We start from the raw sequence: 23,008 nt of genomic DNA on the forward strand, positions 1-23,008 counted from the left end.
TTCTGTGAATTATGGGATTCACTTAAAAAATGTTGTTCTAGTGAATATGAGATCTGTTCACCCAATGTAGATGAATGTTATAAAAGAGGAACAAAATACAGCAGAGTTTTCAACAGACAGGTATGGCATTTCATAGCCTGAAGAGTATACAGCTCTCTTACAGTCCACAACCTTCTGCAGACAGTGAAGCAGTTCCATGGTATAAGTAGTGGCATTGCATAGCAGGTCCACAGCATCAAGTAACTACAAGAAAATGACTGTAAAAATTACATAAGATGAAAGTGCTTACGAACATATCGGGGTGACAGATCATTTCAATCCATAACCAGAGCCCATTGAATTAAACGTACAAGAGAAAGTTGAATTAAATAGTGATACCACTAACTCCTTGGGTTACACTGCAGAACATCAGAAGAAAATTCAGAAGTTGTGGGAAGCATTAGAAAATACCCAGAAAGAAGTTAATAAGAAAAAGACTTTCAATAGTTCTGAGTTACAAATGAATGTATTAAAGGATCTTCAGCTTCAAAGTAATACCAGTATGGATTTATCCAAATATTTGTTAAAGTTTAAATCTGACGGGGAAGTGACTCTGCCTATTTTCTGCAAGCATTTTCTAGATAATACCTAAGAAGTAGGAAGGCCAATGGAAAAGTAACTTTTCCCTTAGTTAATTGGTAGGGGATACAGCAGGATGAGGAACAGCTCATTCAGCAGATTTTAAATCCTGGGATGATTTTCAAGAGGAATTTAAAAAAGTATATTGGTCCTCTAGTACACAAGAGAAACTTACTTTAGAATTATTAGACCCAAAACACTATAGTAGTTCTTGGGGTAGCTGTAATAAATACAATGAATGGCATTTAACATGATATAAATATTTAGATAAACCAATAGAGGAAGCACACCTTGCAAAGGTAATAGTATGTAGGTTACCCCATTATAAAAGAAAGGTAACTTGGTGTAGACAGTAGACTACTGTTAGTGATTCATTGGCATGCATTGAATGGCTTGGCACATTAAATAAAGAAGATAATGATGATGTCCGGGGAAAAAACTGGGGCAGTAGTTATGTGGAAGATAAACATTTCACCAACAATTTTGCAATAATGAAGGAAACTAATTTACATTGTGAGAGCCACAGAAGCAATAGACAAAGCCATTCAAGAGAGCGGAGAAAGAATAACGCACAGTCTCAAGTGTTAGTACAAAACATAACCAAGAATGATACGGATAACGTGATACCTATGAATACAACTATGACCAAAAACACGGAACATCCTGGTATGAGTGACATGATCCAGGATGTAACATAGGCTTATATATAGAAACGTCTATAGCCTTTAGGAATAAAATACCTATGTGAGAGTAGTTACTAGATGAAAATGAGAAAACCCAACCAAACCTCATACCTGTGGAATTATGTGGAATGAAAATAGATATTTTTATAGACTCGGGCAGTGAGATTTCCATATTTCACATGAGTTTTTACAAATAATGAGAAATAAAGATCTATGTCCTATACTGGCTGTTACGGGTGTATATATTGTAACAATTACTGGAAGAAAAGGTCAGTTAATTAAACATGAAACCATGTATCTATCAGCATAGGAAATTTTCATTGTATGCACACTTTATCTATAGTACTGAATGCTAATTTACAATCACCATTTGTGTTGACTGATTATATATAGGGTGACTTTATATTTTGAAGAAGCTTTATTGTTCTATAAAACTGATATTTGTCGGATAGTAGCACCCTTTAAGGTGTATCCAGCAGTGAGTAAACAAAACACATTGGTCAACAATATATGTTTAATTGCAGATGTGAGACTGGTGGGCCAGGAAGAACGTACAAGTGGTATAGAAATTGATAACAACCAAATATATAGTAAAGCTTATGAACCTGTCCACATAGGGGAGCAGCAGAAAAAAGAATTATACAGTATCCTAAGGAAATTTACATCAGTATTCTCATATAGACTGGGAGTAATACGTGATTACTCTTGTCAATTTAAAATAAAGTAAATCTTATACTGTACCTTTAAGTTTATGACTGGTGGTATGAGAAGAAATAAATAAAATGACAGAAAATCAAGTCACTGAACATAGCATAAGTGTTTACAACAATCCATTGCTAGTTATTAAAAAAGCCACAGGCAAAGTGCTCCTGGTCCTAGACATACTTACTCTCAAGAAGCATAAAAAAAAGACCCATGTGCATCAATGAACTGCTTCTTATGTTTGAAAAAGTCAAATATTTCATTTTAATGTATCTGACAGTTGGATACTGCCAAGTAATATTACATGAAAATCCGAAATAATTCTGCAGTTATATATATATATATATATATATATATATATATATATATATATATATATATATATTAAAAACAAAGATTCCAAGACTTACCAAGCGGGAAAGCGCCGGCAGACAGGCACATGATCAAAACACACAAACACACACACAGAATTACGAGCTTTCGCAACTGGCAGTTGCTTCGTCAGGAAAGAGGGAAGGAGAGGGAAAAATGAAAGGATGTGGGTTTTAAGGGAGAGGGTAAGGAGTCATTCCAATCCCGGGAGCGGAAAGACTTCCCTTAGGGGAAAAAAAGGACAGGTGTACACTCGCGCGCACACACACACACACACACACACACACATATCCATCCGCACATACACAGACACAAGCAGACATATTTAAAGGCAAAGAGTAAGGGCAGAGATGTCAGTCGAGGCGGAAGTACAGAGGCAAAGAAGTTGTTGAAAGACAGGTGAGGTATGAGCGGCGGTAACTTGAAATTAGCGGAGGTTGAGGCCTGGCGAATATCGAGAAGAGAGGATATACTGAAGGGCGAGTTTTCCATCTACGGAGTTCGGATAGGTTGGTGTTGGTGGGAAGTATCCAGATAACTCGGACGGTGTAACACTGTGCCAAGATGTGCTGGCCCGTGCATCAAGGCATGTTTAGCCACAGGGTGATCCTCATTACCAACAAACACTGTCTGCCTGTGTCCATTCATGCGAATGGACAGTTTGTTGCTGGTCATTCCCACATAGAAAGCATCACAGTGCAGGCAGGTCAGTTGGTAAATCACGTGGGTGCTTTTACATGTGGCTCTCCCTTTGATCGTGTACACCTTCCGGGTTACAGGACTGGAGTAGGTGGTGGTGGGAGGGTGCAAAGGACAGGTTTTACACCGGGGGTGGTTGCAAGGGTAGGAGCCAGAGGGTAGGGGAGGTGGTTTGGGGATTTCATAGGGATGAACCAAGAGGTTATGAAGGTTAGGTGGACGGCGGAAAGACACTCTTGGTGGAGTGGGGAGGATTTCATGAAGGATGGATCTCATTTCGGGGCAGGATTTTAGGAAGTCGTATCCCTGCTGGAGAGCCACATTCAAGGTCTGATCCAGTCCCGGGAAGTATTCTGTTACAAGTGGGGCACTTTTGGGGTTCTTCTGTGAGAGGTTCTGGGTTTGAGGGGATGAGGAAGTGGCTCTGGTTATCTGCTTCTGTACCAGGTTGGGAGGGTAGTTGCGGGATGCTAAAGCTGTTTTCAGGTTGTTGGTGTAATGGTCGAGGGATTCAGGACTGGAGCAGATTTGTTTGCCACGAAGGCCTAGGCTGTAGGGAAGGGACCGTTTGATATGGAATGGGTGGCAGCTGTCATAATGGAGGTACTGTTGCTTGTTGGTGGGTTTGATGTGGACGGATGTGTGCAGCTGGCCATTGGACAGATGGAGGTCAACATCTAGGAAAGTGGCATGGGATTTGGAGTAGGACCAGGTGAATCTGATGGAACCAAAGGAGTTGAGGTTGGAGAGGAAATTCTGGAGTTGTTCTTCACTGTGAGTCCAGATCATGAAGATGTCATCAATAAATCTGTACCAAACTTTGGGTTGGCAGGCTTGGGTAACCAAGAAGGCTTCCTCTAAGCGACCCATAAATAGGTTGGCATACGAGGGGGGCATCCTGGTACCCATGGCTACAGATCTATTGATGACATCTTCATGATCTGGACTCACAGTGAAGAACAACTCCAGAATTTCCTCTCCAACCTCAACTCCTTTGGTTCCATCAGATTCACCTGTTCCTACTCCAAATCCCATGTCACTTTCCTAGACGTTGACCTCCATCTGTCCAATGGCCAGCTGCACACATCCGTCCACATCAAACCCACCAACAAGCAACAGTACCTCCATTATGACAGCTGCCACCCATTCCATATCAAACGGTCCCTTCCCTACAGCCTAGGCCTTCGTGGCAAACAAATCTGCTCCAGTCCTGAATCCCTCGACCATTACACCAACAACCTGAAAACAGCTTTAGCATCCCGCAACTACCCTCCCAACCTGGTACAGAAGCAGATAACCAGAGCCACTTCCTCATCCCCTCAAACCCAGAACCTCTCACAGAAGAACCCCAAAAGTGCCCCACTTGTAACAGAATACTTCCCGGGACTGGATCAGACCTTGAATGTGGCTCTCCAGCAGGGATACGACTTCCTAAAATCCTGCCCCGAAATGAGATCCATCCTTCATGAAATCCTCCCCACTCCACCAAGAGTGTCTTTCCGCCGTCCACCTAACCTTCATAACCTCTTGGTTCATCCCTATGAAATCCCCAAACCACCTCCCCTACCCTAAGGCTCCTACCCTTGCAACCACCCCCGGTGTAAAACCTGTCCTTTGCACCCTCCCACCACCACCTACTCCAGTCCTGTAACCCGGAAGGTGTACACGATCAAAGGGAGAGCCACATGTAAAAGCACCCACGTGATTTACCAACTGACCTGCCTGCACTGTGATGCTTTCTATGTGGGAATGACCAGCAACAAACTGTCCATTCGCATGAATGGACACAGGCAGACAGTGTTTGTTGGTAATGAGGATCACCCTGTGGCTAAACATGCCTTGATGCACGGGCCAGCACATCTTGGCACAGTGTTACACCGTCCGAGTTATCTGGATACTTCCCACCAACACCAACCTATCCGAACTCCGTAGATGGAAAACTCGCCCTTCAGTATATCCTCTCTTCTCGATATTCGCCAGGCCTCAACCTCCGCTAATTTCAAGTTACCGCCGCTCATACCTCACCTGTCTTTCAACAACTTCTTTGCCTCTGTACTTCCGCCTCGACTGACATCTCTGCCCTTACTCTTTGCCTTTAAATATGTCTGCTTGTGTCTGTGTATGTGCGGATGGATATGTGTGTGTGTGTGTGTGTGTGTGTGTGTGTGTGTGTGTGTGTGTGTGTGCGAGTGTACACCTGTCCTTTTTTTCCCCTAAGGGAAGTCTTTCCGCTCCCGGGATTGGAATGACTCCTTACCCTCTCCCTTAAAACCCACATCCTTTCATTTTTCCCTCTCCTTCCCTCTTTCCTGACGAAGCAACTGCCAGTTGCGAAAGCTCGTAATTCTGTGTGTGTGTTTGTGTGTTTTGTTCATGTGCCTGTCTGCCGGCGCTTTCCCGCTTGGTAAGTCTTGGAATCTTTGTTTTTAATATATTTTTCCCATGTGGAAATTTCTTTCTGTTTTATATATATATATATATATATATATATATATATATATATATATATATAAAACAGAAAGAAACTTCCACATGGGAAAAATATATTAAAAATAAAGATTCCAAGACTTACCAAGCGGGAAAGCGCCGGCAGACAGGCACATGAACAAAACACACAAACACACACACAGAATTACAAGCTTTCGCAACTGGCAGTTGCTTCGTCAGGAAGGAAGGAAGGAGAGGGAAAAATGAAAGGGTGTGGGTTTTAAGGGAGAGGGTAAGGAGTCATTCCAATCCCGGGAGCGGAAAGTCTTTCCGCTCCCGGGATTGGAATGACTCCTTACCCTCTCCCTTAAAACCCACACCCTTTCATTTTTCCCTCTCCTTCCTTCCTTCCTGACGAAGCAACTGCCAGTTGCGAAAGCTTGTAATTCTGTGTGTGTGTTTGTGTGTTTTGTTCATGTGCCTGTCTGCCGGCGCTTTCCCGCTTGGTATATATATATATATATATATATATATATATATATATGGAAAGTCATATCAATTCAAAATGCTAATGCTACCTTTTAGCAGAAGCTTTATGTAAAGATGTATAGCAGGATTGAACTATTCACGAAGATGACATTAGTGTCTGAAATATGGGAAGGGCACTGTATCTTATTAACAGAAACTGCACAGAAGTTTTCTGAGAAAGGTAGTGTTATTAAGTTAGCAATGTCTCATTTCGGCAGGGAAGAACAAAAGTTGTTAGGTCATCTGCTTAGCATAAAGGGCATAAACCAGATGCATAAAGATTCAGATCTATAAAAGACAGTCCAGAGCCTCACAACCTAAAACAATTGTACTCTTTCCTAAGAAATCTCATATTTCTGATAAATCAGTATGTTGTTTTTGTTGTGGTCCTCAGTCCTGAGACTGGTTTGATGCTGCTCTCCAAGCCACTCTATCCTCTGCAAGCTTCTTCATCTCCCAGTACCTACTGCAACCTACATCATCCTGAATCTGCTTAGTGTATTCATCTCTTGGTCTCCCTCTACGATTTTTACCCTCCACACTACCCTCCAATACTAAATTTGTGATCCCTTGATGCCTCAGAACATGTCCTACCAACCGATCCCTTCTTCTGGTCAAGTTGTGCCATAAACTTCTCTTCTCCTCAATCCTATTCAATACCGCCTGATTAGTTATGTGATCTACCCATCTAATCTTCAGCATTCTTCTGTAGCACCACATTTTGAAAGCTTCTATTCTCTTCTTGTCCAAACTATTTATTGTCCATGTCTCACTTCCATACATGGCTACACTCCATACAAATACTTTCAGAAACGACTTCCTGACACCTAAATCTATACTCGATGTTAACAAATTTCTCTTCTTCAGAAATGCTTTCCTTCCCATTGCCAGTCTACATTTTATGTCCTCTCTACTTCGACCATCATCAGTTATTTTGCTCCCCAAATAGCAAAACTCCTTTACTACTTTAAGTGTCTCATTTTCTAATCTAATTCCCTCAGCATCACCCGATTTAATTTGACTGCATTTCATTATCCTCGTTTTGCTTTTGTTGATGTTCATCTTATATCCTCCTTTCAAGACACTGTCCATTCCGTTCAACTGCTCTTCCAAGTCCTTTGCTGTCTCTGACAGAATTAAAATGTCATCGGCGAACCTCAAAGTTTTTATTTCTTCTCCATGAATTTTAATACCTACTCCAAATTTTTCTTTTGTTTCCTTTACTGCTTGCTCAATATACAGATTGAATAACATCGGGGAGAGGCTACAACCCTGTCTTACTCCCTTCCCAACCACTGGTTCCCTTTCATGCCCCTCGACTCTTGTAACTGCCATCTGGTTTCTGTACAAATTGTAAATAGCCTTGCGCTCCCTGTATTTTACTCCTGCCACCTTTAGAATTTGAAAGACAGTATTCCAGTTAACATTGTCAAAAGCCTTCTCTAAGTCTACAAATGATAGAAATGTAGGATTGCCTTTCCTTAATCTTTCTTCTAAGATAAGTTGTAAGGTTAGCATTGCCTCATGTGTTCCAGTATTTCTACGGAATCCAAACTGATCTTCCCCGAGGTCAGCTTCTACCACTTTCTCCATTCGTCTGTAAAGAATTCGTGTTAGTATTTTGCAGCTGTGGCTTATTAAACTGATTGTTCAGTAATTTTCACATCTGTCAACACCTGCTTTCTTTGGGATTGGAATTATTATATTCTTCTTGAAGTCTGAGGGTATTTCGCCTGTTTCATACATCTTGCTCACCAGATGGTAGAGTTTTGTCAGGACTGGCTCTCCCAAGGCCATCAGTAGTTCCAATGGAATGTTGTCTACTCCGGGGGCCTTGTTTTGACTCAGGTCTTTCAGTGCTCTGTCAAACTCTTCACACAGTATCATATCTCCCATTTCATCTTCATCTACATCCTCTTCCATTTCCATAATATTGTCATCAAGTACATCACCCTAGTATAGACCCTCTATATACTCCTTCCACCTTTCTGCTTTCCCTTCTTTGCTTAGAACTGGGTTTCCATCTGAGCTCTTTATGTTCATACAAGTGGTTCTCTTATCCCCAAAGGTCTCCTTAATTTTCCTGTAGGCAGTATGTACCTTACCCCTAGTGAGATAAGCCTTTACATCCTTACATTTGTCCTCTAGCCATCCCTGCTTAGCCATTTTGCACTTCCTGTCGATCTCTTTTATGAGACGTTTGTATTCCTTTTTGCCTGCTTCGTTTACTGAATTTTTATATTTTCTCCTTTCATCAATTACATTCAATATTTCTTCTGTTACCCAAGGATTTCTACTAGCCCTCGTCTTTTTACCTACTTGATCCTCTGCTGCCTTCACTAATTCATCCCTCAAAGCTACCCATTCTTCTTCTATTGTATTTCTTTCCCCCATTCCTGTCAATTGTTGCCTTATGCTCTCCCTGAAACTCTGTACAACCTCTGGTTCTTTCAGTTTATCCAGGTCCCATCTCCTTAATTTCCCACCTTTTTGCAGTTTCTTCAGTTTTAATCTACAGTTCATAACCAATAGATTGTGGTCAGAGTCCACATCTGCCCCTGGAAATGTCTCACAATTTAAAACCTGGTTTCTAAATCTCTGTCTTACCTTTATATAATCTATCTGATACCTTTTAATATCTCCATGGTTCTTCCATGTATACAACCTTCTTTCATGATTCGTAAACCAAGTGTTAGCTATGTTTAAGTTGTGCTCTGTGCAAAATTCTACCAGGCGACTTCCTCTTTCATTTCTTAGCCCCAATCCATATTCATCTACTACATTTCCTTCTCTCCTGTTTCCTACTACCGAATTCCAGTCTCCCATGACTATTAAATTTTTGTCACCCTTCACTATCTGAATAATTTCTTTTATTGCATCATACATTTCTTCAGTTTCTTCGTCATCTGCAGAGCTAGTTGACATATAAACTTATACTACTGTAGTAGTTGTGGGCTTCGTATCTATCTTGGCCACAATAATGCGTTCACTATGCTGTTTGTAGTAGCTTACCCGCATTCCTATTTTCCTATTCATTATTAAACCTACTCCTGCATTACCCCTATTTGATTTTGTGTTTATAACCCTGTATTCACCTGACCATCCTGCCACTGAACTTCACTAATTCCCACTATATCTAACTTTAACCTATTCATTTCCCTTTTTAAATTTTCTAACCTACCTGCCCGATTAAGTCATCTGACATTCCACGCTCTGATCTGTAGAACGCCAGTTTTCTTTCTCCTGATAATGACATCCTCTTGAGCAGTCCCCGCCAGAAGATACGAATGGGGGACTATATTACTCCGGAATATTTTACCAAAGAGGACGCCATCATCATTTGATCATACAGTAAAGCTGCATGCCTTCAGGAAAAATTACGGCCGTAGTTTCCCCTTGCTTTCAGCCGTTCGCAGTACCAGCACAGCAAGGCCCTTTTGGTTATTGTTACAAGGCCAGATCAGTCAATCATCCAGACTGTTGCCCTTGCAACTACTGAAAAGGCTGCTGCCCCTCTTCAGGAACCACAAGTTTGTCTGGCCTCTCAACAGATAGCCCTCCGTTGTGGTTGCACCTATTGTACGACTATCTGTATCGCTGAGGCACGCAAGGACTCCCCACCAACGGCAAGGTCTATGGTTTACCTACTTGATCGTCTGCTGCCTTCACTACTTCATAAGTGCACAAATAAGTGACCAAAATGTTGCTTTAAATGAAAAACTATAAGCACAGTCTGCTACTTTAAGTGAAATGTTAGAAGCGCAGAGTGTAACTTCAACTGCTCAAATTGACTCTTTGAGAAATAAAATAAGTACTACATTAAGCGAAAAGTTAGAAGCACTGGATGAAACTTTAAATTCTATATTTGAGATGTTAAATGATAAAGTGGAAAATTTACGAGTAGGTCAAAGAATGAATTAAGTAATTCTTTAACTGTGCAAATGAATCAAATGTTTACAGACTTAAACCAAAAGCAGAATGATCAATTTCAGAAGTTGATCCAGATATTAGAATTTGCTATTGAAGACTAGTGTACCAATATAGAGTCTGAATTTAATGAGAATTAGGGTCATTTCAAAGTGTGTGTAATGTTCCATTCGACACAGTGAAACAGCGATTACATACCTTAAAAGATACCTTTGAAAGACAAGACAAACTGATCCCTATTGTCCAATCATAAATTGCAGGGTCAACACTAGTGTAGATGAGGTAGAGAGAAATTTTAATGAAATGCTAACAACCTCAGACACCATAAATATAAGTGGTCTGGAGGAACAGGTAGAGGAGTTAATCGACTGGAAAGTTGTTGAGAGGGTGAAAACAGACAACGTTCCTTCACATTTAGCACCGGAACTTGATGATACTAAAAGAGGCATAGACGATTTGTGAAAGGACTTTAATAAGATAGAGAAAGTGATAGCTTCACAGGATATAGTGTTGACAAGTAAAGTGGTAATTGTTTAGTTGAGGGGAGACTTTCACACAAAATGTAATGAGAAGTGCTGGTCTGCACTTGATCAAGTAAGGTTACAAGCAGATCCATGGGATCCAGGCAGAGTCACATTATTCCCCAGGAATGTTCACATTCTGTGTTATCGGGCAGAGTGACAACCGTCATATCTCGAGTTGGGTTCGGTGCTGCTTCCAAATTCGTTTTTCTACCCCGAATTCTCTTCAAGTCTTATACTATCTGTTCTCATACTCTTATACTGTAATATAGTTTAGTACTTCAGCATACTCATCTGCTGTGGCAGACAAGCAAGAGTTGCAGCAAATCACTGATATCAAGGTCATACTGCTGCTTTGCTTCTTGTGGAGGTAGCACTAAGTGATCTTGTCATTATACGCAGTCTTACTTGTTTTAAGGGCACTAGGATCCCCAGTTATATAATCACCTTGATGGATTTTTTGTTGTATCAAATCAAGACTGAAGCATTTGGTAATGCCTTGTAATATGTAAGTCAAATGGAGGCTCTGCTCTAATCTCAATGTAAAAGTGAGTTGACAGCATGATCCGCTCTAGACATCAAGGATCTTGAATCTGCGTATAGTTAGGTCATATTTTTGCCTAGCCAACCAATGTATAGTTATATCTGATTCAGGCCTAAACTATTGGAGGATATGATGTAATATGAATAATTATATATTTATGATTATGTGATACATAATTTCTACCTACGATGATATGATACATAGTTTCTGCTTATGATGATATGATACATAATTTCTACTTATAATGATATGATACATAGTTTTCTACTTATTATGGAATAATTTATTCTTTTTATGAAATGTGATATGAATGGGGAGGGTTTATATGTCAGTTTACAAACATATAATGAGTCTCGAGAATAAACTTGGCACAAATGGAACTGCAAAAAGTGTTATACTTAATGGACCAATTTTTTTTTTTTTTTTTTTTTTCCTTGGATCTCGAGGTAATTTTAGTCTTGACGTTGTGACAGGTAGTACTGGAAGTGGATGGTTTACCCTCGCTATTGTCCGATGTGAGAATGCCTCTCTACCTGGACTGGAATCATTCGCCGACTGAGAAGTCATCGCTTACAAGACCTGGCATTGTGGAATAGATGCTAAGTCCTAATCTAGACCTAGTTATGTATATATTAATATGCCATTTACACACACACACACCTTTCAAACGACACCCACAATCAAGTGCGACGGGTTCTTCACCATTGCCATTCCATAGGAGTTGCTAAGATCTTTCTTCAGGGGCTTCATAGCTGAAGGTGAGAAAGTCCTTTCTGCACGAGACGTTTAACAACATACCTCCTCCAGCTTCTCACTCAAGTACCGGCGAAGTGGGGATACTGGGGAAGGGTTTCCTGTCTTTGGGGCTATCTTCTTTCTCTTCTTCAATCTTAGCAACCATTTCTTTTTCCGTTCTTACTTCTCTTTTGAGTACCAGTCTATCTTTCCCTCTGCCCATATGCATATACTTCTATCGCAGAAGTCCTTCTCAATTTCTGTGGTTTTCTATAACCTTCAACGTATTTTCCATAAGCTGGCCGAAGAATCGGGCTGCATGACTACCCATATGCATACACACAATGAAACACAAAAACACAAACAGGAAGGGTACAGTTTAAGATTGTGTGGGAAGCATCATGTGTTGGAGGGAGAAAAGTGTACACATAGTGATAGGTATGAACACCTGGTTATGTGAGGTGACAGTTCCACATTACATAAAGGTATGTATAGGAATATATTTGTATTTGTAAGAGTATTTATGGTTATGATGATAGTATTACACTAGTAGGTGTACATGAGAGAAGGGGGAACATATTGTGGTTCGTTATGCTACATTGCATACTTAAGTGGACAGAATTGGTGTCAGTCTAACACCTTTTGACGAATTGTAGGATAATGGGTAAGCAAAGTATAAAGGAACACAGGACTGGAAGAGTAATGGAGGACTCTAAAGGGTTAAAGAAAGTATTGAGAAGCGAGTGTAAGGAGTGAAGTAGGATATTTATTTCTCTAAGAGGTATTCAAATTCTAGGATACATAAAGATGTATGCTAGGGCAATCGACTATGAAGCCTACTCAGGAAGGAGAAGGAGGGCCCATCCAGCATTGATTGGATGGAAAAGGGCAGGTAGACAGACTCAAGAAAGACTGACCTATTCTGTGCGACCAGGGGCACCAAGAAGGAGATTGACGTGTACCAAAATATATTAGGAATTTGTTTAAAGGGGGCATACCTATCAAAATGGAAGGAGGAAGTGCTTTCATAGTATCAAACCGTATGTGAAGTATAGGTAATGTGCCTAAAGGAAAAGGGCAGTATCGTGACACATTTTGTAGAGGTTATTCTGTTAAGTTTGAATTCTCATTTCCACTCGCATTGTTATGTTTGTGTGAAGTTATGTGTGTTGAAAAGAACACCTTTATTTCCCCGGAGTTCCTCCAGATTGTAAAGGATATTGAATGAATCCATAATTAGAAAAAGTAGTACGTGAAGTAAGAGCAAACAAACAGAAAAGATTATTGTCCTTACAAAGTCTACATTGATCAAAAGGTCCATGATTATAATGATATTAACAAGAAAAAGGAAAGAGAGCTATATACGAAGTACCCGATGGCTAGCAAAATGTTATATAAATTGATCGAAATGTAAAGTAATACAATATTGATGTATATAATGAACATGTACAAAAATCATGTGTTCGAGCTAAGTGGAGGGATATGTAGTGCCTCGAGAATTTCGGGGTAAGTTCTAGAGACCCTCATATTTCCACCGTCTCAAACAAGCATTATTTTAGAGATGAGAGTGGTAAAGTAGAACTGTGTCTGCTGCACCACAATAATGTGCGTGTAGGATGGATGTGTAGCGGATGGATGATCAGCGTGGGCAGGTAGTCGCCGAGCCCGCCAAAGAAGTTACACGGCCAGCTGAAGGAATAAACGCGCCGTACTCCGTGCAATGTCAGACATTATTGGGTGAACTTTTGAATGTTGGTGAAAGAAGAGAAGAGACAATTACTTATTAATTCTTTCTCTTACTTTCATAAGGTCTGGACAGTTGTCTTGTTAAACTTGTAGAGATTTGTAGACTGTATTTACGGAAAAATGAATGTGATAGTTTCTGACAGACCGGAAGGTGTCGAACTTAAGAAAAATGTTTTAGTTGTTTGCAAACTGTTATGTGTGATGAAAATACAGTGAGATTGAGTTGAAAGTATTCTTGAGTGTATGGATTTATTTTAAAAGAATAAAAAATTCCTCCAAAGTAGCATCTTATCTTCGGAGAAGACGTTGTGCAGGACATCGCAGCCAGCTATCCTGAAAAAAAAATTGGCAAAGCAACTCCACGTAAGTTCGATAGCCAAGGGGCAGTGTGAGTCTTGCACACCAGTACCACACTGCCACCCTTAATCACTGACAGAACTATCAGGACTTCTTGTGATGCCTGCAAGAAAATGTGAGAAGGAAATGGCCTGAAATGTGGTGAGACAATTTATGGCTCTTGCATCACGATAATGCACCTGCACATTCATCCTGTTGGTGTATGACTACTGCACAAAAATCGAAATCGATTGGTAGAAAATCCGAAGAAATTTTCGTCATATGTAAAGTACACAGGCGCCAAGATGCAGTCAATACCTTCGCTGCGCAGTGCCGATGGTACTGTTACTGATGACTGTGCTGCTAAAGCGAAGTTATTGAACGCAGTTTTCCGAAATTCCTTCACCAGGGAAGACGAATGAAATATTCCAGAATATGAAACACGAACAGCTGCTAGCATGAATTTCTTAGAAGTAGATACCTTAGGGGTTGCGAAGCAACTCAAATCACCTGATATGGGCAAGTCTTCAGGTCCAGATTGTATATCTATTTGGTTCCTTTCAGATTACACTGATACAATAGCTCCCTACTTAGCAATCATATACATCCGCTCGCTCACCGATAGATCTGTACCTACAGATTAGAAAATTGCGCACGTTGCACCAGTGTTTAAGAAGGGTAGTAGGAGTAATCCATCAAACTACAGACCTATATCACTGACGTCGGTTTGCAGTAGGGTTTTGGAGCATATACTGTATTCAAACATTATGAATCACCTCGAAGGGAATGATCTATTGATACATAATCAGCATTGTTTCAGAAAACATCGTTCTTGCGCAACGCAGCTATCGACAGGGGATCTTAAGTTGATTCTGTATTTCTAGATTCCCGGAAAGCTTTTGACACCGTTCCTCACAAGCAACTTCTAATCAAGCTGCGGGCCTATGGGGTATCGTCTCAGTTGTGTGACTGGATTCGTGATTTCCTGTCAGGAAAGTCGCAGTTCGTAGTAATAGATGGCATATCATTGAATAAAACTGAAGTGATATCAGGTGTTCCCCGGGGAAGCGTACTGGGACCTCTGCTGTTCCTGATCTATATAAATGACCTGGGTGACAATCTGAGCAGTTCTCTTAGGTTGTTTGCAGATGATGCTGTAATTTACCGCCTAGTAAGGTCATCCGAAGACCAGTATCAGTTGCAAAGGAATTTAGAAAAGATTGCTGTATGGTGTGGCAGGTGGCAGTTGACGCTAAATAATGAAAAGTGTGAGGTGATCCACATGAGTTCCAAAAGAAATCTGTTGGAATTCGATTACTCGATAAATAGTACAATTCACAAGGCTGTCAATTCAACTAAGTACCTGGGTGTGAAAGTTTGAAACAACTTCAGTTGGAAAGACCACATAGATAATATTGTGGGGAAGGCGAGCCAAAGGTTGTGTTTCATTGGCAGGACACTTAGAAGATGCAACAAGTCCACTAAAGAGACAGCTTACACTACACTCGTTCGTCCTCTGTTAGAATATTGCTGTGCGGTGTGGGATCCTTACCAGGTGGGATTGACGGAGGACGTCGAAAGGGTGCAAAAAAGGGCAGCTCGTTTTGTATTATCAAATAATAGGGGAGAGAGTGTGGCAGATACGATACGCGAATTGGGGTGGAAGTCATTAAAGCAAAGACGTTTTTCATCGCGGCGAGATCTATTTACGAAATATCAGTCACCAACTTTCTCTTCCGAATGCGAAAATATTTTGTTGAGCCCAGCCTACATACGTAGGAATGATCACCAAAATAAAATAAGAGAAATCAGAGCTCGAACAGAAAGGTTTAGGTGTTTGTTTTTCCCACGCGCTGTTCAGGAGTGGATTGGTAGAGAGATAGTATGATTGTGGTTCGATGAACCCTCTGCCAAGCACTTTTTTTTTTTTTTATTTCCAGAGTTGAAAACCCCATTGAGAAGACGAAGATTTTCAACGATAGACAAGATAAAAGAAAATTCACACAGGGCACTTTGTGCAATCCGGGAAGAGACATACCAAGACTGCTTCCAGACGCGGAAACAGCGTTGGGAATGATGTATCACTTGTGGAGGAGACTATTTTGAAGGAGACCATGCACAATAACTAAAAGGTAAGTCTAGAAAAGTTTTGTGGGCAGAGTTCCAGAATGTCTTGAATAGACCTCATATGTTATCAGTGTATGTCATAAAAAAACCTTCACTTAAATGTGCTTGTGTTTAAGGGCTGTTCATCAACAACTTATTCCGTATTACTAGCTTATGGTATTGTTCCTTGTTCTTTATTATTCACGCTTGCTTCAGAAAAATCATGGAGAAATGCAGGCAAGTGTACCTTAAATTTGTCATTTTTCCTTTCAGTTATTGGACAAATACAAACTGCATACATTACATATCCCAGATCCTGTTAACAAAACCTCTTCATTAGCTGTTAATCTCTGTTTAAGCTTTTTAATTTATAGCTCTTTAATTCTTCAACTTTATTTTTAAATGCATACTAGATTACTTATTATTGTGGTTTTGCTATACTCACACAAACACTTCAGGCACTAGCACACTCTTCTGAGAGGCTTTTACATCCATATGTGCAGGGTCAGGTAATGAATGATTCTTGACTGTTATCATTAGTAAAACAAAAGTCTAAGTGGATTCAGGATGAAGGGGAAGAAGCAGATTCTAAGATTATTAGACAAGTACTAGTGAAAGCACCTATATTGAGTCACTCACTGATGTATGAGCCATTTAAACTTAGCCTAGGATGCGACAGAATATGTTTGTCACTGCAGAAATATTTCAAGAAGATTGGAATCCATAAGTTGGTGAACATAAGACTGCCACTTTCATGAGTAGGTGTCTTAAAAAGCATGAGTTAAAGCTATTGTTAGGAGTAGACAAAAATTCCAGATGTGGGGATCAAAGATAATTATCCATACTGACAAGAGTTAGCATTCCTGATGGAAAGTGTGCTATTGCATAGTTGTCTAATGAGGTGGGCATTGTTTTACAAGAATTCCAAATAGAATAAATTGCATCCTCACAACCAAGTCCCTGATGCACTGTTAACGTTATGTTAGAATGAAATGAATTGAAAAGTATTGAGGGGGCAGGTGTCATTTTTGTAATTAATTTTTTTAACATTTCAGTTATGCGAATAGTGAGGTAAGGTTCCTAGCTTTAAGAATAAAGCAAGGAATAAAGATGGACGAATACTTTACTGTCAAATGTCAGCGATGCAGACATGCAGTGATGTTACCAGATGAACATGAGTAATGGACAATTTATGCAGTTATTTCTGAAACTGAAGATGTCCATGTCAAGGGAAATGGAGAAAAACCGAAAAAACTACAGCATCACTTTGTTCAAATTAAAGATCTATAAAAAGCAAAATTAAATGCAGAAAATTATTTCAAACAAATATTTAATGGTTGCTATAAAATACATTGACATTTTTCATAAATAATAGCGAATGTTTAATGGACGTGTTGTCTTTTGGGAAGTACAAGAGGACATGTTTCATTTTGGAATCAACAAACATGGACATAACGAGTTTTGGAACGGATAAAACATGAAGGTTTCTGGAAACCATGAACTATTTATAAGAAATCTGAGACATATTCTCATTTTTAATATCATTATAAAGTAGTTACACGAACAAAGTAATTACTATTTACATTATATGTATTTTATAATCATTTGTGTCTTAATGCACTAAAAACAAAACTGCTTCTCTGAGCACAATTAGGTAATAGTTAAAATTTAAATTCATCAGGTGAAATATTTTGCATTATTAAAGTATGTATTTCACAAATACATGTTTTATGAATGATAACTGTAATTTATGACAACTGGAATGAAAAAAAAAGTTGTTTCCTTGAACAAAATTCAGATGAGTTCTAGCTGCCCACATGAAACACTTTGGGCTATTAATGGAGCACCCATTTGCGATACATTTGTTATCATTGAAAATTATTTGTAATTCAAAATATAATTTGAAACAAACAAGCAGTTCTTCCTTTAACAAAATTTTGAAAGTGTTTGACTGTGTGGTTAACAACGTGTATGCTTTGCATTATTGATGTAGCATCCATTGAACACACAGTTGTGGCTGCAAATAGCTTAAAAATAATGCTTTATGGTGGACAAAACAGTGAGTCAGTGAAGAATGGGATTAAACAGCATCTTCATCAGTCATTGGCTCATCATCATCATCTTCTTTCTCCTCCTCCTCTTGCTGCTGTCTCAAGTCAAAATTGCAAGACGTGAGCAGTTCTTTGTAAAACATAAGCTTCGGATTAGTGTCACACTCAGTGGCAAAGTGCTTATTTGGCGGTTCAAAATGTCTTTGATTTTTGAAGATTTCTGTAGCTGGATTCAACAACCATCTGTTTAATGATTCCGATTTTTCTGCAGCCACCCCTTGCCACTCCAAGATGTGCAAGATAGCTCGTTTCACATTGGATTGTTGTTACTTTGCTTTTGCGGATAATGAATCATTTTTGGGGGCAAACTTTAAGTGCCAATTTGCTGGTGGTTTCATTACATTAGTCACTGCCTCTTTTCCACTACAGAATATATCCAAATGGGTGATAGTTCCAAAGTCCTGAAGTACATCTATGTAGTCTTGTGGATTTAGAATTATTTTCCATCGTCAAATATTTTTCTCCGTATGATCAGAAGCTTGATATGGTGTCATGAGTGGCCAGACACTGGAAAAATTACCACTACATTTTTTAATTGGTTGGTGCTTCAGTTGCCAACCACTTACTTAGCATACCCATCATGATCTGATTTTTGTTTAGACCCCCCCAATCCATCAGCAAAAAGGCATATAGTGTCAACCATTGGAGTGCAAAATGTATTTCTTAATTTATGAAGCACACAGGAAGCTATTTCATTAGAACATTTGAAACAATTTTCTGTCCAGCAATATATAACTGAATTTTTCTTAAGACTGCTTTACCTTCAAAGTTCCTTGACAAGTTATGAAGTTAAACATATAAAACTGGTTGCTATATAGCATATTATGTAATATGACACCTGATCTGATAGCTTCCGTTGTAAGAGATATTTTTTGCAGTTAAAATACAGCTATTTCAGCGCTCATTGTGAATTTTCAGCAGTTTCACATGCCATTCATGATAACCAAGTTCACTGAGCAACATATCTTTTAATGCAACATTACCTGCTGTTTTGGCTCTCTGAATGCATTCTTGTTACTTAGAACATTTTGAGCACTTGTCTGTGGCCAGTGTCATGAAACTTATATTTTGTGCTAAAAATGTTATAAAATAAATCATATTTCACTTTCATTTCAGGATTTTTTGCTGCACTGTACATTCTCCACAATGTTCGAATGGACAGTTCACTTGGCACTTTCAAGAGATCACGACAGTAATGAGACTTAATGGGTGTCAGACTGAATGAATTTCTTTACACCATCTGTTTGTTTCACATAATGTTTTGAATGTTTATCACCAGTCTTCGTTCCCATGGTGATAACCCAGTCTTAACTGACATCTACCAAGTCTTTGAACCCTAGATTTTGAAATTTCCAAAATGGAAACAAACATTTTGACAGACTGAGTGAATCTCTTTTTTTCAGAAACAAATTGAGGTGTATAGTATCTCAATGTGACAACTTTGCTTTCTTTCACTCATTTTTTGCCTTCTACACTGTGAGGATTCTTGCGTCATGTAACGAAGAATGAATAAATCTTGGCATACTTTATTGTAAGATTCATAAAATGACTGGTGAAACTTCCTGAGGTCTTGCATTCCAATATCATTGCATTTAAAGCTAAACTTTTGAGGGTGACTAATTAATGACATTTCATTCTGGAGATTAAACAATACTGCATCTAGTTGGAAGTTATGCATATCTCGAAGTGATGAACAAGAATTAATATAGCTTATCTGTAAGGGATATAGACATTTCGGTATCTGCAAGTGCATTAAATACATGAATAATTTTTATTACTTTAAGAGCTTAAGTAGGAAAATAATGAAGTTACTGCACCCTGTGTGGTATGTCAAAAAGTCGACTATTATAATAGCCATCTACAATAGAAGCTACAGAAGCTACCAGTAGGATTGCATGACAATAATACTAAAAATATTACATGATTTAACGGCTATCAGTTTATTTTATTTTATTTATTTTTGACAAATACCTATAGGTTGAGAAGGGTAACACATCTTTATACTAATAATGTGTTGGTCGAAATATATAACTTTACCCCATTAAACAAGCCAACGTAGATGTGGGTAATCCTCTCAGATGCCTTACTGATAAAAAGAGCTAGTTTACAAGTAATAAATTCAAGGAACTTTTAGAGTGGGAAGGTATGACATATGTAACGGTCTCAGAATAGCATTACTTTTGAAGGCCAGACCTACAAACAAATCAGGGGAATGGCCATGGGAACCAGGATGGCTCCATCCTATGCCAACCTCTTCATGGGCCGCATGGAGGGCGCTTTCCTGAAGACCCAACAACTGCTTCCCCCGGCCTGGTATATGTTTATAGATGACATCTTTGTGGTCTGGGTTCATGGTGAAGAAACGGTCCTTAATTTCCTCCATAACCTCAACTCCTTTTCGAGTCTGAATATCACCTGATCCTTCTCCAAAATCCAAGCCACCTTCCTGGATGTTGACCTTCATCTTGTTGAAGCTCACATCCACACCTCTGTCCACATCAAACCCACAAACAAACAACAGTACCTTCACTTTGATAGCTGCCATCCATTCCACATCAAACACTCCCTTCCCTAAAGCCTAGGTATTCGTGGCAAACGTATCTGCTCCAGTGACGAATCCCTCATCAATTACACCAATAACCTGACCAGTTTTTCCTCTCTCGCAACTATCCTGCAGACCTTGTCCACAAACAGATCTCCCGAGCAATACATTCCTCCCCGTCCAACAAAAATGTTCCTACCCCCAGACCACACAGAAGCATCCCCCTTGTCACCCAATATTATCCTGGCCTCGAATACATCAACAAATTACTCTGCCAGGGATATGATTTTCTCACGTCAAGCCCTGAAATGAGATCATCCCTTGACAATATTTTCTCCCCACACCACCCAGAGTTGCCTTTCGTCGCCCCTCTAACCTCCGTAACATCCTTGTCAAACCCTACAATATTCCCAGACCACCTTCTCTACCCAGCGGTTCCTACCCCTGTAACCAACCCCACTGCAAAACCTGTCCCATGCATCCCCTCCACAACCATCTACTCCAGCCCCGCTACTGATAAAACATACAGAATTCAAGGCAGGGCCCCATGTGAAACAACACGTCATTTATCAGCTGACATGCCTGCACTGCACAGCCATTTACATCGGTATGACGACAACTAACTGGCTGAGCGCATGAACAGGCACAGACGAACTGTCCGCCGAGGAGATGTCCAATACCCAGTAGCAGAACATGTCGTGCAGCATAATTCTAGGGACCTGGGAACCTGCTACAATGTACGTGCCATTTGGCTTCTCCCACCCAACACCAGTCCCTCAGAACTGTGGAGATGGGAACTTGAACTCCAACACATCCTTTCATCCCGCCATCCCCCAGGATTCAACCTGTGTTAACCAACCTCACTCCCATTTACTCTTCAGTCTTCTTTTTCCCTTTCCTCTTTACCCATTCACGCATCTTTTCATCCTACATAGTTGTGTTCATCTTTATACTATATGCCTCTTTACTTCTGTATGCATCCTCTTTGATTTGAAGCTGGCACAGTACTTAAGAGTAGAATATCTTTGGCTTCCCTCTGACAACCATGCCTCCATCCTTGCTACACTCCCTGTTTACCTTTCCCTGTTGCTTCATAACCTGGGTTGTGAGTAACTGAATCCACTGTCCCTTCCTTTTTTTTTTCCTGTCTCCTCCCTGATGAAGGAACAAAGTTCCGAAAGATAGGAATGTAAATTTTCTGTTCTGTTTTGTGTTATCTATCGGCTGTACTGAGCTGAGGTGAGTGCTGGCCAGCCCCTCTATCTCCTTGTTAGTATTAACTTTTTAATGCACCTGATATGTTGTGTGTTATCACTCATATGGGGTCAAGTTACTCCGAGTCATCCAGGTCTCTTCCTTTTAATTTTTACCAGTTCTGTCCCCTTTTTTGTTGTATGTGTGTTCTTATTTTCTGTCTCTTTCTTCTTAATATTTTGTTGTACCTGAAGCAATTTCTTCACTTACATTTATTAATTGATGATGTTGGTTTCTCTTTTAGTCCTGTGTTGCTGCCATCTGTTGCGCCCCGATCATAATTTAGTTTCCTGCCCTACCAGCCTAATGGTTTCTGTCCACTTTTTCTGAAGTTTGGAAGCAACTGTTTTTGAAAGCTAGGCTATGTCTTATTAAGTCTGCATACACCTGCTAAGTTCTAGTAAGCAGAAATTTTTCCAATTTTCATTTTCTTGAACATTTGCCTGTTCTTTTCTCGATACAGGGAATTACAAAGTAATGACTGTAACTCAAAAATAAATGTTTTAGTTCACAAAACTGCATTTCTAGCACCAACACCAAGTAGCATCATATATATATATATATATATATATATATATATATATATATATATATATATATATATATATTAAAAACAAAGATTCCAAGACTTACCAAGCGGGAAAGCGCCGGCAGACAGGCACATGAACAAAACACACAAACACACACACAGAATTACGAGCTTTCGCAACTGGCAGTTGCTTCGTCAGGAAAGAGGGAAGGAGAGGGAAAAATGAAAGGATGTGGGTTTTAAGGGAGAGGGTAAGGAGTCATTCCAATCCCGGGAGCGGAAAGACTTCCCTTAGGGGAAAAAAAGGACAGGTGTACACTCGCACACACACACACACACATATCCATCCGCACATACACCCGCGGATGGATATGTGTGTGTGTGTGTGTGTGTGCGCGCGCGAGTGTACACCTGTCCTTTTTTTCCCCTAAGGGAAGTCTTTCCGCTCCCGGGATTGGAATGACTCCTTACCCTCTCCCTTAAAACCCACATCCTTTCATTTTTCCCTCTCCTTCCCTCTTTCCTGACAAAGCAACTGCCAGTTGCGAAAGCTCGTAATTCTGTGTGTGTGTGTGTGTGTGTTTGTGTGTTTTGTTCATGTGCCTGTCTGCCGGCGCTTTCCCGCTTG

The sequence above is a fragment of the Schistocerca gregaria genome, chromosome 1 (genome assembly GCF_023897955.1).
Source record: "Schistocerca gregaria isolate iqSchGreg1 chromosome 1, iqSchGreg1.2, whole genome shotgun sequence".
Taxonomy (NCBI): Eukaryota; Metazoa; Arthropoda; class Insecta; order Orthoptera; family Acrididae; genus Schistocerca; species Schistocerca gregaria.